This window comes from Canis lupus, chromosome X (assembly GCF_048164855.1).
Source record: "Canis lupus baileyi chromosome X, mCanLup2.hap1, whole genome shotgun sequence".
NCBI classification, from domain to species: Eukaryota; Metazoa; Chordata; class Mammalia; order Carnivora; family Canidae; genus Canis; species Canis lupus.
Window position 1 is genome coordinate 15,044,593 of NC_132876.1, and position 12,681 is coordinate 15,057,273.

The following is a 12,681-nucleotide window of genomic DNA, read 5'->3' on the forward strand; positions in this document are numbered from 1 at the left end:
GTCAGGCTCCCTGAGTGGAGCCTGCTTCTCCCTCTTCCTGTGTCTCTGCCTTTCTCTCCCTCTCTCTCTCTCTCTCTCTCTCTCTCTCTTTCTCTCTCTCTCTTTCTCTGTCTCTCATGAATAAATAAATAAAATCTTTTAAAAAAAAGAAAGAATAAAATCTTCTATTTAAAACAACATGGGTTCAGACAGTCTGGCCTAACTTTAAGCTTCTTGGGTGGACATGTAATTCAGACCTGATCAATCAGCATATCCCATCTCCTTCACCATAGTGATTGGTTCTGGAATGGTTGTTTGATTCAAATTGGTCCAGTGATACTCAGCTGTAAGAGTTTTACTGAACTGTGGAGGAGAAGCTCAGAAGCTATCTTTACTGAGGTTGCTTGGCTTTGTAGTATAAAAGCTCTAACCAACAGGGCCCACCATATCAAGTGAGCCAGAAAATGAAGCAAGTGCAGAGGAAATCAGAGCCAAATGATGGAGAGACTTGAGTCCTGATGACAATGTTTGTGCCCCTGGATCCAACCTTGCCTGAAGCTAGTATATCCCTATGGACTTTTCAGTTATATGAGCCAATAAATACCATTTTTTGCTTTAAAAAATAAAACAACATGGGTGGACCTGTAAATCTTTATTTTTTAAAAAGATTTTATTTTTTTTTATTTATTCATGAGAGACACAGAGAGAGAGAGAGAGACAGAGACAGGGAGAAGCAGGGTCCATGTAGGGAGCCCGATGCGGGACTCTATCCCGGTCTCCAGGATCCACCTTGGGCTGCAGGTGGCACTAAACCGCTGCACCACCCGGGCTGCCCCCTGTAAATCTTCAGAAGCAAATTTAGGACCTACCACAGCTGCCCAACAATGAGATTGGTGACCTTTTGTCCTCCTAGTCACTGTGAATATTTGAGTAGGGACTAAAAATTTCTGTGTCAAGGATGTCAAAGAGGGATTCCTACACAGAAGAGGAAGTTGGACTTGATAAACCCAAATTGTTTTCAACACTGAGATGCTATGGCTCAAACCTAGGAAGGTAAATTGACATATGGCAAAACAATATGTTGGGTATTTAATTTCATTGCTATTCAGAGAGGGAGGGATCCATGTTACACCATTCCCTTTGAAGAACATTTTATAATGTGAACTGTGAATCAACCAGTGATATTAGAAATGGTTACTTTGACCATGATAAGAAAATAACTAGGGGTATATGTATTTTACATATATGTATGTGTAGATATATTTATATATATATGAAATTCTTAAGTGTAGACTTTGGAAATGATTGTGTTTCTGTAAATATTGAGCAACTTCTGAGTTTCACTTTCTTCAATGATGAAATGAAAGTGACCATTTACTTAGCTCATAAAATTTCTATGGAAATTGGCACATCAGGTTCTCAGTAATTCACCTATAAGCTTATTATTGATATACATACGTTAGCACCTTGATAGGTGGTGAAAGACTCCGTTTTATTGAACACACAATGTCTTTCTCCAGGTTAAAGTGCTTTTCATATGAACCTCACACTCGCATTTTACTCACATGTGATTGAATAAGCTCCTTTGCTACGTAAGACTACAACTCATGTTTCAGTGTAGAAATTTTAAACTCTATTAAAAACGAGAAATTCAATTTTATAAGTGCCTATATTGGCCCAGAGAAGTCATCTTGATTGCACCTTGTGATGAGGATAATATATACATTCTACAAAAATATTGTTAGCTTTTTCTACAAGTTGGCCTATTCCTAGCTGCAATCTCTCTCATTATACTCAGGTATATTAAATATGAGATAATTCCACAAATAAGATAAACAACTCCACCACATGGTTTGCAATAAGTACAGGGTCCTGCCATAATTGTGTATTCGCTGTATTGGATCTTTTTATGGTATATTGTTGAGCTGAGATTAAAACTACATTGAGTGGCAATTTTCTTTCAAGATTTCTAATTCTATCAACTGCAAGAATGAGTGCTCTTAATTGGTTCTCTGGCTTTTATAGTTTTAATTCTATCCTGATGATTCTCAAATCTCTACTATCAACATAGACTGCTCCCCTGATACTTTTCAGTCATTTTTATTTGGCTGGTCCAGTAGCATTACCAGCTTAACATGCCCAAAATATAATTTGTCCTCTTCCCTAAAAATCTTATCCCTTCTCCTACATTTCCCATGTCATTTTTCTAGTCACTAGGATAGGACATTTGGAGTCAGCCCTGACTCACTCTCTCTCATCGCCCCATGTAGTCAACCACTTAGACTTCTGGATTTTACTCCTGCTAGTTTATTCTATGATCTTATCTCCATTTCTCCCAACTATTGCACTGGTTTAAGCTAACATCATTTCTCCTGGACTAACCTAACATTAGTCTATAGTAATTTCCCTGTCTCTACTCTTATGGACTTGAATGCATATTCCATGTATTTTCAGAACCACTCATCTGAAAGAGACTATTACTCTTATGCTAAAAACTTTTCTGGGGGCACCAGGTCCTGGGATTGAGCCCCGCATCCAACTAGCTCCCTGCTCAGTGGGCAGTCTGCTTCTCCCTCTCCCTCTGATCCTGCCCCCTGCTTATGCTCTTGCTCTCTCTCTCAAATAAATAAATAAATAAACCTTTAAAAAATAAAATAAAATAAAAAGTCTTCAATGATCACCATTGCTCACAAAACTAAGATCCCTGACTTGGTAAACATACTTTTTCATGATCTAACATCTGCACCTTTCCAGCCCTGTCTCTCATAGTCCCTGAAGTGCACTTGACATTCCAACAACCCTGAAATATGTTTGATTCTCTACATAAAGAGCTGCCAGACATAGAAAATATAAATAGAGGACACCCAGCTAAATTTGAATTTCAAATAAACAACGAATACTTTTTTTAGTATAAGTATATCTCATGTAACACACTGTGTCTTATCTTTGCTTTAGTTCCTGCTAATCACATCTCCCTGGAATGCACTTGCCAATTTTAAGATCCAACTGAATTATTATCTCTTGTAGGGCACCCATCCTCCACAGTCTCTCCCACAAATACTGAATGAATTAGATGACTGCTGTCATCACATACTATAATTGTTGGGTTTTGTGTCTTTTCCTATCAGTGAAATTCCTTTAGAGCAGGGACCATTTGTCTCTGCCTTGCCATTGTCCAGCAGGGTGCCGCATATATAGTAGACACTTTGCAAATATTTGATGAATAAATAATTCTTTTATTATTAATATTTATGTTTTCTCTTTCTCTTTCTACCCAACATGAAGAATATTTTCACCACTCTACAAAAGAAAATTAGAAGAAAATTCTTTTTTAAAAAAAGATTTTAGTTATTTACTAGAGAGAGATGGTGAGAGAGAGCACGAGCAGGGGGTAGGGAGAGGGAGAAGCAGGCTCCCCTGAGCAGGGAGCCGGAAGCAGAGCTCCATCCCAAGACCCCAGGATCATGACCCGAGCCAAAGCCAGACACTTAACTGACTGAGCCACCCAGGTGCCCCAGATGAAAACTCTTCTTAAAACAGAGCCCCAAACTCAAAGTTGATAGGACAGTGTATTTTCCCCTAGAGATTAAGAAACTAAAATAAACTTAATGGAAACAATTTTTCTTTATCTTTTTAACATTGAGACCTGTCTTTTTTCATGAATTTTTTTAAAAAAGATTTTACTTATTTATTTGTTCATGAAAGACACACACAGAGAGAGGGAGAGGCAGAGACACAGGCAGAGGGAGAAGTAGGTTCCATGCAGGGAGCCCAACGTGGGACTCGATCCCAGGTCTCCAGGATCAGGTCCTGGGTTGAAGGAGATGCTAAAACGCTGAGCCACCTGGGCTGCCCTCATGAATTTTTAACACCTTTTTTGACCTCAAAACAATATGATGTACTGGCTAATATTATTTGATTTTGCATTTCTGTACCCACACATCTTTAAACTCATATATTTTCCATACTTCAAAGATCTGTGGGCATGGGAAACTGATATAAATCCCAGCTAACAACCCGAAAAGGAACTCACACTAACAGTTTGGTAGGTACAAGTATATTTGCCTGTTGCCTACATTTTATTTCCCTAAAAAGAAGTTTTTTACTTAGCGGTGGAAAAAGAGTGTTTGAAGATCCATTCAAAAGTGAGTCAGCTGCAAATTTGATATTCAACTCTATGCTCATGGAGAAGACAGGTAAACACATTAATCAATGAGTAAGCAAATGTTAGTCATATGGAGAATCTGAACACTGCAATGAAGTTTCTGCTACCAGCCTATCCTGTTTTCAAAGCACACTCTTTAGTGGTTCATTAAACTGCGCGGTGCTTCCTAAAAGGTTTAATATTTTGGAGTCTTACTCATAGAAGTTGCAGCAAATTTTCCTTTATACTCTCCTCAAGGTATCTTACGTCTGGCTGTTGAACAAATACCTGAAAATGGAATGATCCTAGGTTTCATAGGTTGCTAAAAATATTTATAATAATGGATGGGACTTGAAAGTTGGTGTATTGGTTTGCTAGGGCTGCTGAAACAAATCACGTAGCACAAAGTAACAGAAATCAATTGTTTCACAGTTCTGGGGGCCTGAAGACTGAAATCAAGATGTCAGCATTGTTGGTTCCTTTTGAGTGTTCTGAGGGGGAGTATGTTCCATGCCTATATTCTAGCTTTTGGTGACAGCTTCGATCTTTGGTGTTCCTTGGGTTATGGGAGCGTCACTCCAATCTGTCTTCATCTTCATATAGCATCCTCCTTGTGTGTCTGTCTCTTCACATTGTTTTCCCTCTTTCTGTAAGGACTCCAATTGTATTGGGTTATGGCCCACCCCTAATGTTTGGATTAATCTATAAAGACCCTATTTCCAAATAAGGTCACATTCATATGTACTGTGGTTAGGACCCCAACATGTCTTTTGGGGAACACAAGTCAACCTGTAACAGGGAGGAATCTATCAACCCTTTGAAATTATAGACAAAATTATGAGTTTTGTGCACAAACTAGAGAATTTTCTTGGCAAAAGTTTTCATCTCCCCTACTTCCATCAGATTCTGAAAGGGATCTGTAACCCCAAAACATTAAGGGTCACACTCTGAATGGAAGCGACATTGATGGGAATGGCAAAAAGGGTGTCCTTGACAAAATTGTGGAGTATTCTTTGAAAGCTGCTATGTGACTTCAGGATGAGTGTTGTATATCCAATTCATGATTCAAGAGTCTCTCTTATGCTTACTGTCTGTGAAGAGCCAAGTAAAGGAAAGTGAAAGCCTTACTAGATTTTTTTAAGTGCAGGGCCTGGCTTCAGATGCTCTGCCCATCTCCCATTCATGGCAAGTAATTATTCCTATTTCCTCATATAGACATTCCAGAGAACATTCCAACTTCCTGCCTCTATAATATGGACATTGTCATCTTTTGCTCTATTGAAAAAATATCAGAAGCCTTTAAAACTGCAGAATCTTTGCTGAATAGAATGTAATGTTATTTTATTAACCCAGCCCAACTTAGTTTTGGTTACTTTTTAAGTCATGCATGTTGGCTGATGATTGTTCCACTTCCGTGGTATTTGTAAGTTCCAATAAATTTGTTGAGATAAGTGTTTTGATTTAAAACAGGATGAAAACTTGTGAAATTATATAGCAACCAGACTTCTAGGTATATGATTCAGAATAATTAGGCAGAGATTTATAAGATTCTGATTTCACACTAATTCGATCTCATGACAATTATGTTGTAGGTTCTGAGTACCTAAATTGCAATTATGTATAGTTTGAGATGCATATATTAAATGTAAATATCTATTCCACTAACAATGATTTTAGCCCAATTTGAGCAATTTAACTGGCTTAGCTGTAATAACGGTTAGCCAGTTATTTGTGTAGATAGTTCAAGTGTGTGCTAATTAGGTTTGCAGATGACACTAACTAGTGAATTTGCTAGTACATTTAAATTGGGATTTAAATTCAAAGTGACCTAACTACTTAGAGATATTGTCTTTCAGAAACAGAAATTTAATAGTTGTAAGTGCATGATATGGCATAGTTGAGTAGAAGGAGTTACGTGCTACCTACCTACTTCCTGCCTCCAATCCATTGTATCCTTCAGAATTGTTTTTTTTTTTAATCAAACATACCTCTGATCACTATACTTCTCAAAAATCATCAGTTGCTCCCCATTGCTCAATACATTAGGTACAAACTCCTCACTCTGGCATTTAAGGCCTCAACATTTATTTAGTTTTCTTTTTATGTCAGCAGGATTCCAAGATATTTGGAATTAAATAATGCATTTTTACTAACCTATGTTTCAAAAGAAAAATTGAAAGAAATTAGAAAATGGTTTGAACTGAATGAAAATCTAAAGCAGTGCCAAGTGCGAAGTTTATGTCATTAAATGCTTGTATTAGGAAAAAGGACTCAATCTGATTAATATCAGCTTCCACCTTAAACTATAAAAAGAAAAAGTAAATTAAATCCAGAGCAAACAGAAGGATATAAGAGCAGAAATCAATGAAATTGAAATTAAAGAAATGGTAAATAACATCAATGGGACAAAAACTGTTTCTTTGGAAAGATCAGAGAAGCTAAAATAACCAAGAATTTTTTAAAAGATTGTTATAAAGCAATAGCTTTGGACATTGTCTTGGTTTAGACAGGTTAGGCTCCTGTAACAGAATACCATAAACCTGCTAGCTTATCAACAAAAGAATTTTATTTCTCACAGCTCTGAAGGCTAGAATTGTGAGATCATGGAACCCACCTGGCTGGGTTCTGGGGAGAGCCCTCATCTTCCAGGTTCTAGACTACCAACTTCTTGATATATTAACATGGCAGAAAGATGACCAGCTAGTTCTTCAGCCTCTTATGAGGATTCAGTCCCATTCATGTGGGCTCCACCTTTGTGAACTAAGTACTTCCCATAGGCCCCACCTCCAAATACATGAATTTGGGGAAGACATAAATATTCAACCTATTGTAGACATAGTTTAAAGTACATGAAACTGTGCATATAGAGAGATTTACATAAGCTTGCAGAAAGGACAAAAATGACAGGACACTTAGGGTCATAAATGATGTATTAGCAATTTGTAATTGTTGGCCTATAGACATCAAATTATTTAGATCTACACCAAATGCATATAAAGGCGATAAGGTAATGTGGGAAAATAAGGAACAGTTTTAATTTTGCAGGAGGGAAATGCTAGCTCAGTATTACGTGGTGTTGGTAAAAAAAAATGGTATTGGCAGATACTTGTGCTTATTAATTTACTTGTATCTTTCTTTGGAGAATGTGAACCTATATTTTAAAAGGGAAAAAATAAAAGTATTACAAGGGGTTTCCATTGCAAATAAATAAATAATGTGTATATATTTTACTGCTTAAAATCTATAGAAACACCTTCGGATCCCAATCATCTGGTAAAATTTGGGAATTTTCAGTTTCAGAATGAGTGCCATGGTCCAAAAAATGAAGAGAAAAGGCTCACATGAGGAAAGAGGCTGTGTAGTTCTTCTAAAATAAAAGAACAAGTAGTCCAGTAATGAGAAAATCCTAAGGTACCCAAATAATCTTGGGTGATATTGATGACCATTAACGGCTTTGTTTGGGCAGTGTGTGAATGAGATCATTAAAATGGTGGAATTATCGCATGCAGAATGTGAGCTAAAAACAAAGCACAGAACATATAGAGAAGCATTACCAAAATGATGAGTCAGCACTTTTAACATGATAGTTACTTTGTGAAGGATAATTCTGTGTTAAGAAACTGTGTTGATAGTTGTGTGCTAGTCTCTGAAAGAAGGATAAACATTCTTACGAAAATGTTGCATCCATCAGGAAAATCTAAAGTGCATTTCAGGCGTAATTTGGAATTAATGCAGTAATGACTGAAGAACATATTTTTAAAATAGCATGATTTATTTATTATGAGCCTTGACAAGAGACATAAACAACACTCCTAGTAATGAATGTGGTAATTCTAATTCCTTCTCCTAAAATTACTTGTATACTATGTATCCTATAAATATTGGATCCAATCAAATCATGGAGAATATGATTTAGATGTAAATATAATTTCCCCTTTTAAAATATGTGAATACTTTTCTGGAGAGAGGGCTTTAAAAAGAAGATAGATTCTTATTAGCATTAACTTTGAAAGTGTGGGGAAAGTTGCATTACTACACATAGCTAAATGGATTGCATGTTTTTTCTTTCTAGTCAAACAAGCAGGAGGCTTGCCAGAGGTGGGTAGAATCTGGCAAGAGGTTGATCACTGTTATAAACAAACCATCTAGAGAATGAGTATTAATTTTTGGTAGTCAAAACCACATTTAAAAATACTTCTATTTTATCATGTGACCCCTGGGTAGCTCAGCGGTTTAGCTCCTGCCTTCAGCCCAGGGTGTGATCCTGGGGTTCTGGGATCGAGTCCCACATTGGGCTTCCTGTGTGGAATCTGCTTCTCCCTTTGCCTGTGTCTCTGCTTCTCTCTCTGTGTGTGTCTCTCATGAATAAATAAATAAAATCTTTAAAAAAACAAAAATACATATATTTCATCATAATAAAGGTAATTCATGTTTTACAAATGTTGGAAATTTTTAAAACCATACGTAAGAAAATAAAGGGATGACTTAGGCTTCCACTAGCAGAGAAAAACACTGTTGGTACTTTACTGTATATTTTTTTGGTTGTAAATCAGTATGTCTATGTTTACATAAATGTCCACAGCCTTTCAATTCTGATTTTAATTTGAATAAGATTGAAATTTTGGGGGCATTAATCATGCCTAGATTATTTAGATTTTAAGTTTGGTTTATAGGTCTTTCAGCTACAATGAAGTAACAAGAACCAAACTCCTACATAGTATACCTAAAAATCCAGATGAAACATATGAAACAAGGGGTAGTGGAAGGGGAGGTGGGCGGGGTGTTGGGGTGACTGGGTGATGGGCACTGAGGGGGACACTTGGCAGGATGAGCACTGGGTGTTATGCTACATGTTGGCAAATTGAACTCCAATAAAAAAACTTAAAAAGAAACATATGAAACAATTTTCAATTTATTGGACATCAGGTCATGAAGGACAGTGATCTCTAAGAAATGGAAACCCAATGAGGTCAGTTCTATGATACCCTAGCTTATATGTCTGGGGAGATAATGCATGCCACAGTGCACAGATGGGGAAGCCTGGATAATCTCCTTGAATTGAGATGAAGCTGGGAGGCCAGGAAGGCCTAAAATTTGCAGGACCGAATACTAAGAAGAGATTGCTACACAGAAAGAGAATTCTGGAACTCACACGAGGCTGGGACAAATTCCTGTTCCTATCAGAGTAGAAATCCTCACAGTTCGTGTGGCATACTTAAGGTTCTTGAAAGGGTTCTGCCTTTGTAGGGAAATGTAGGTGCAAAGTCAATGAAGGCCCTCCATGTTATTTGGTGCTAAGAAGCTCCCGCAGAAAGGCACTAGCTGGGACCTCTTTGCAGAAGAGAGATTGAAGCAAAGCTAGGAAGGAAGGAAGAGACAAGGATTGGGATCAGCGGGAAGAGCCTGTGAAAAATCCTAACAGAATCCTAAGGGGGAGAGTGTGGGTCACAGGGAAGGCAGCCGGTCCCATGCTGAAAATTGAGACTCAATGAGTGGGTAGGACAGCATGTGCCGGTGTGTCTAGGTCAGGGGTGGGACAGTGAGGAGTTGGGAATGAGAAATGGGGTGGTAAGGTATGCTGGAGACGCAGAAATTGGGGCTCACACGTTGTTGATGATGCTGCAGAGCCAGGCAGCAAAACTAGGATTCAGTACATTGGGTGGAATGGGGTCCACACAGACACATGCCTGTGAAGGGCATGACAGTCAACGGCCCAGGAAGGGGCTTCTAGCACCAGGCATTCCCCGGATTGCTCAGAGGGCAACTAGAGTTCTGTGGTTGGGTGACAGGGCCACTGTCTCATAGGAAGAGGGAAGGGTAGTGAGTGGACAGGACTCCAGGATAATAGCTCTCACTTCAGTTAGACTGCTGTGCCTTCTCATGTTCATGGATTGGATTTCTTTTGAAGTTTCATTTGCAATGTGATGTCCCACGTCTACAATTTTGACAATCATCATCCACCAATTAGGTATAAGACAGATTAGGGAAACTCTACCTCCAGTTACCAGGGACCTCCAGCCCCTTGTGTTTATGATGAGAAGCTAGTTACTGCAGAGCTTCCAGCTACTTGCAACAGATGCCCTAGGTTAGAAGATGATGTGGGACTTGATCCCAGGACCCCGGGATCATGCCCTTAGCCAAAGGCAGATGCTCAACTGCTGAGCCACCCAGGGATCCCGAGACACAGATTTGAACACATATTTGTACATCCATGTTTATAGCAGCATCATTTACCATTGCCAAAAGGTGGAAGCACAAAAGTAATTGTACAAAGGGGCACCTGCTTTCAGGTAACTCAGGGATCCAGGCTCCTTCCATCTGGTAGCTCTATCTCTCCACCTGGGTCCCCAGGTGTGCTTCTGAACAGCAGAGGAAGCATGGAAATGGCATACTGGCTCCTGCCTAACTACAAGTGGGCTACCCAGGAAGGAGAGAAAGACAAGATGTGGATGAGCACTTGTAGTTTGTCTGGGAAGCCACCATGTAGTAGGTACTCAAGAAAAAGCAACTACTATAATCTGTTATGATGCCAATTCCTTTCATTTCTTGGAGGAGTTCCTGAGAAAGCCATATTTGCCTTGTACCAACTTTTTCAAGTGCCTACTGTGTGATAAGCATTCTCAAATATAGGGCCACATCTAGTTTTCAAGTGACCCTGTCAGCATTGTCAAGGAGTTCTGCTTTGCCCTTTCCAATAATCTCTATAATCTCAGTAGCCTGAGAATGTTCTCCTTTCTTATGATGTGTAATCACAACCTTAACCTGAGAGGTTCTGCTCCCCTCTGAATGACTGAATCTTCCCAAACACCTGCACAGGCATCATGAGGCATACTGCAAACTGGAATTTTCCTGTGGGCAAGATGTATGTACAAGAAGCAGTGGAAGGATGGAAGGATGGCTAACTTGTTTTTCTTTTAATTTTTAAAAAGATTTTATTTATTTATTCTTGAGAGACACAAAGAGAGAGGCAGAGACATAGGGACAGGGAGAAGCAGACTTCCTGTAAGGGAGCCTGATGTGGGACTCAATCCCAGGACCCCGGGATCACGCCCCAAGCCGAAGAGAGATGCTCAACCACTGAGCCACTCAGGCATCCCTGTTTTTTTGTTTGTTTTTTGTTTTGTTTTGTTTTTTTAAACCAGAACATGTACACCAAAAAAAAAAAAAAAAACATTGCTCATGCTAGGACTCCGAGGTTTTAGGGATTCAGCCCCTGTAGCTCTCTGCTTACATGGTGGTTTCTGTGCTGTTTCCTACCACTTAGAGGAGAGGTGTTTTGGTTTTTGACTATCCAGGTAAACTTGCTCATCTGCTGATGTGATCAGTGGCCTATTTTAAATTATACATCTTATTAGACTCTTATTCCAAATATTCGTGTGGTCTCAAAAACCCTCTCTAATATCAGGGTTACATCCTGAGAGCCAGTAGATTATGTGCAAATCAGACTCTGCTCGCCAGCTCATTTGAAAAATAATTTGGGAGTGTGTGTTGAAGAGGCCAGGACAGGGGCAGCTTGGGTGGCTCAGTGGTTTAGCACCGCCTTCAGCCCAGGGCGTGATCCTGGAGACCCGAGATCGAGTTCCACGTCAGGTTCCCTGCATGGAACCTGCTTCTCCTTCTGTCTGTGTCTCTGCCTCTCTCTCTCTCTCTCTCTCTCTCTCTCTATCTCTCATGAATAAATAAATAAAATCTTTTTAAAAAAAGAAGAGGCCAGGCTGGGTGCTCAGGCGTCTAACCATCCTCCAAAGTGCACTTTTATTGATAAGAGGCTGTTGCTATTGGGGTTCCAGAAAGAGGGATGGATGGACAGCCAGGGGGACATCCTTCTGTAAAGAGTAGGGATGCTCCATGACAAGGTGGGGAAGATGGGTGACTAGGGCTGTCCCACTGGGAGCACAGGGCTTCAAAGCTGGTCAGCAGGTCAGATTCTAGAGTGGGACAGGAAGGCAGGCAGAGGAAGACAGGGCAAGGGTGCTGTCACACAGAAAAGTGCTGGGACCGGACACACACACAGCAGCAGGTGGGCCGCATCAGTTCTCCAGGAGCTCTGGGGAGCTCAGGCTGGTAGACCCGAGGGAAATAAAGCCGACAGTCCCCAAGTCATGTCTGGTATCATTGACTTCTTCTTTCTTTAGGCCTACTTTGGCCAAAGGGCCCTTCTTTTTGTTACCAGAAAGACATTATAGAGCATGGAGAAGAGAAATGAGCAAAGAGACAAGAGATCAGCCTCAGGCTGGGAGGAGTGAGAACCGACAAATTTGGACCCAGGATCTAGTCCCAGGGCAAACTTCCAAGTGCTCTGGGCCTTCGGTTCTTCACCTGTGAAGTGAGTTTGATAAGCCTCTCGTAGAACTGCTAGAATGTATGTAAGTGAAGTGCCTGGCACAGTGCCTGGTATTTGTTGGATCTTTAACAAACAGCAATACTTGCTAATATGACTTTGACCCAAGACTCTATCACTCTGTCCTCTGGGATTGACTGTTTCTTTCCTCTGGGATTGACTGTGACTAACTGTGACTATGTTTTCCATGACATCTCAGAGAATATGTAGCACTCCA

General features: G+C 39.7%; 1 long non-coding RNA gene across 1 annotated transcript in view; it reads left to right on the top strand.

Annotated features, from left to right (window-relative positions):
* LOC140628655 (uncharacterized) overlaps positions 1-12,681 on the top strand; it is a 100,542-nt gene that overhangs the window by 56,032 nt on the left and 31,829 nt on the right. The window lies entirely within an intron of this gene.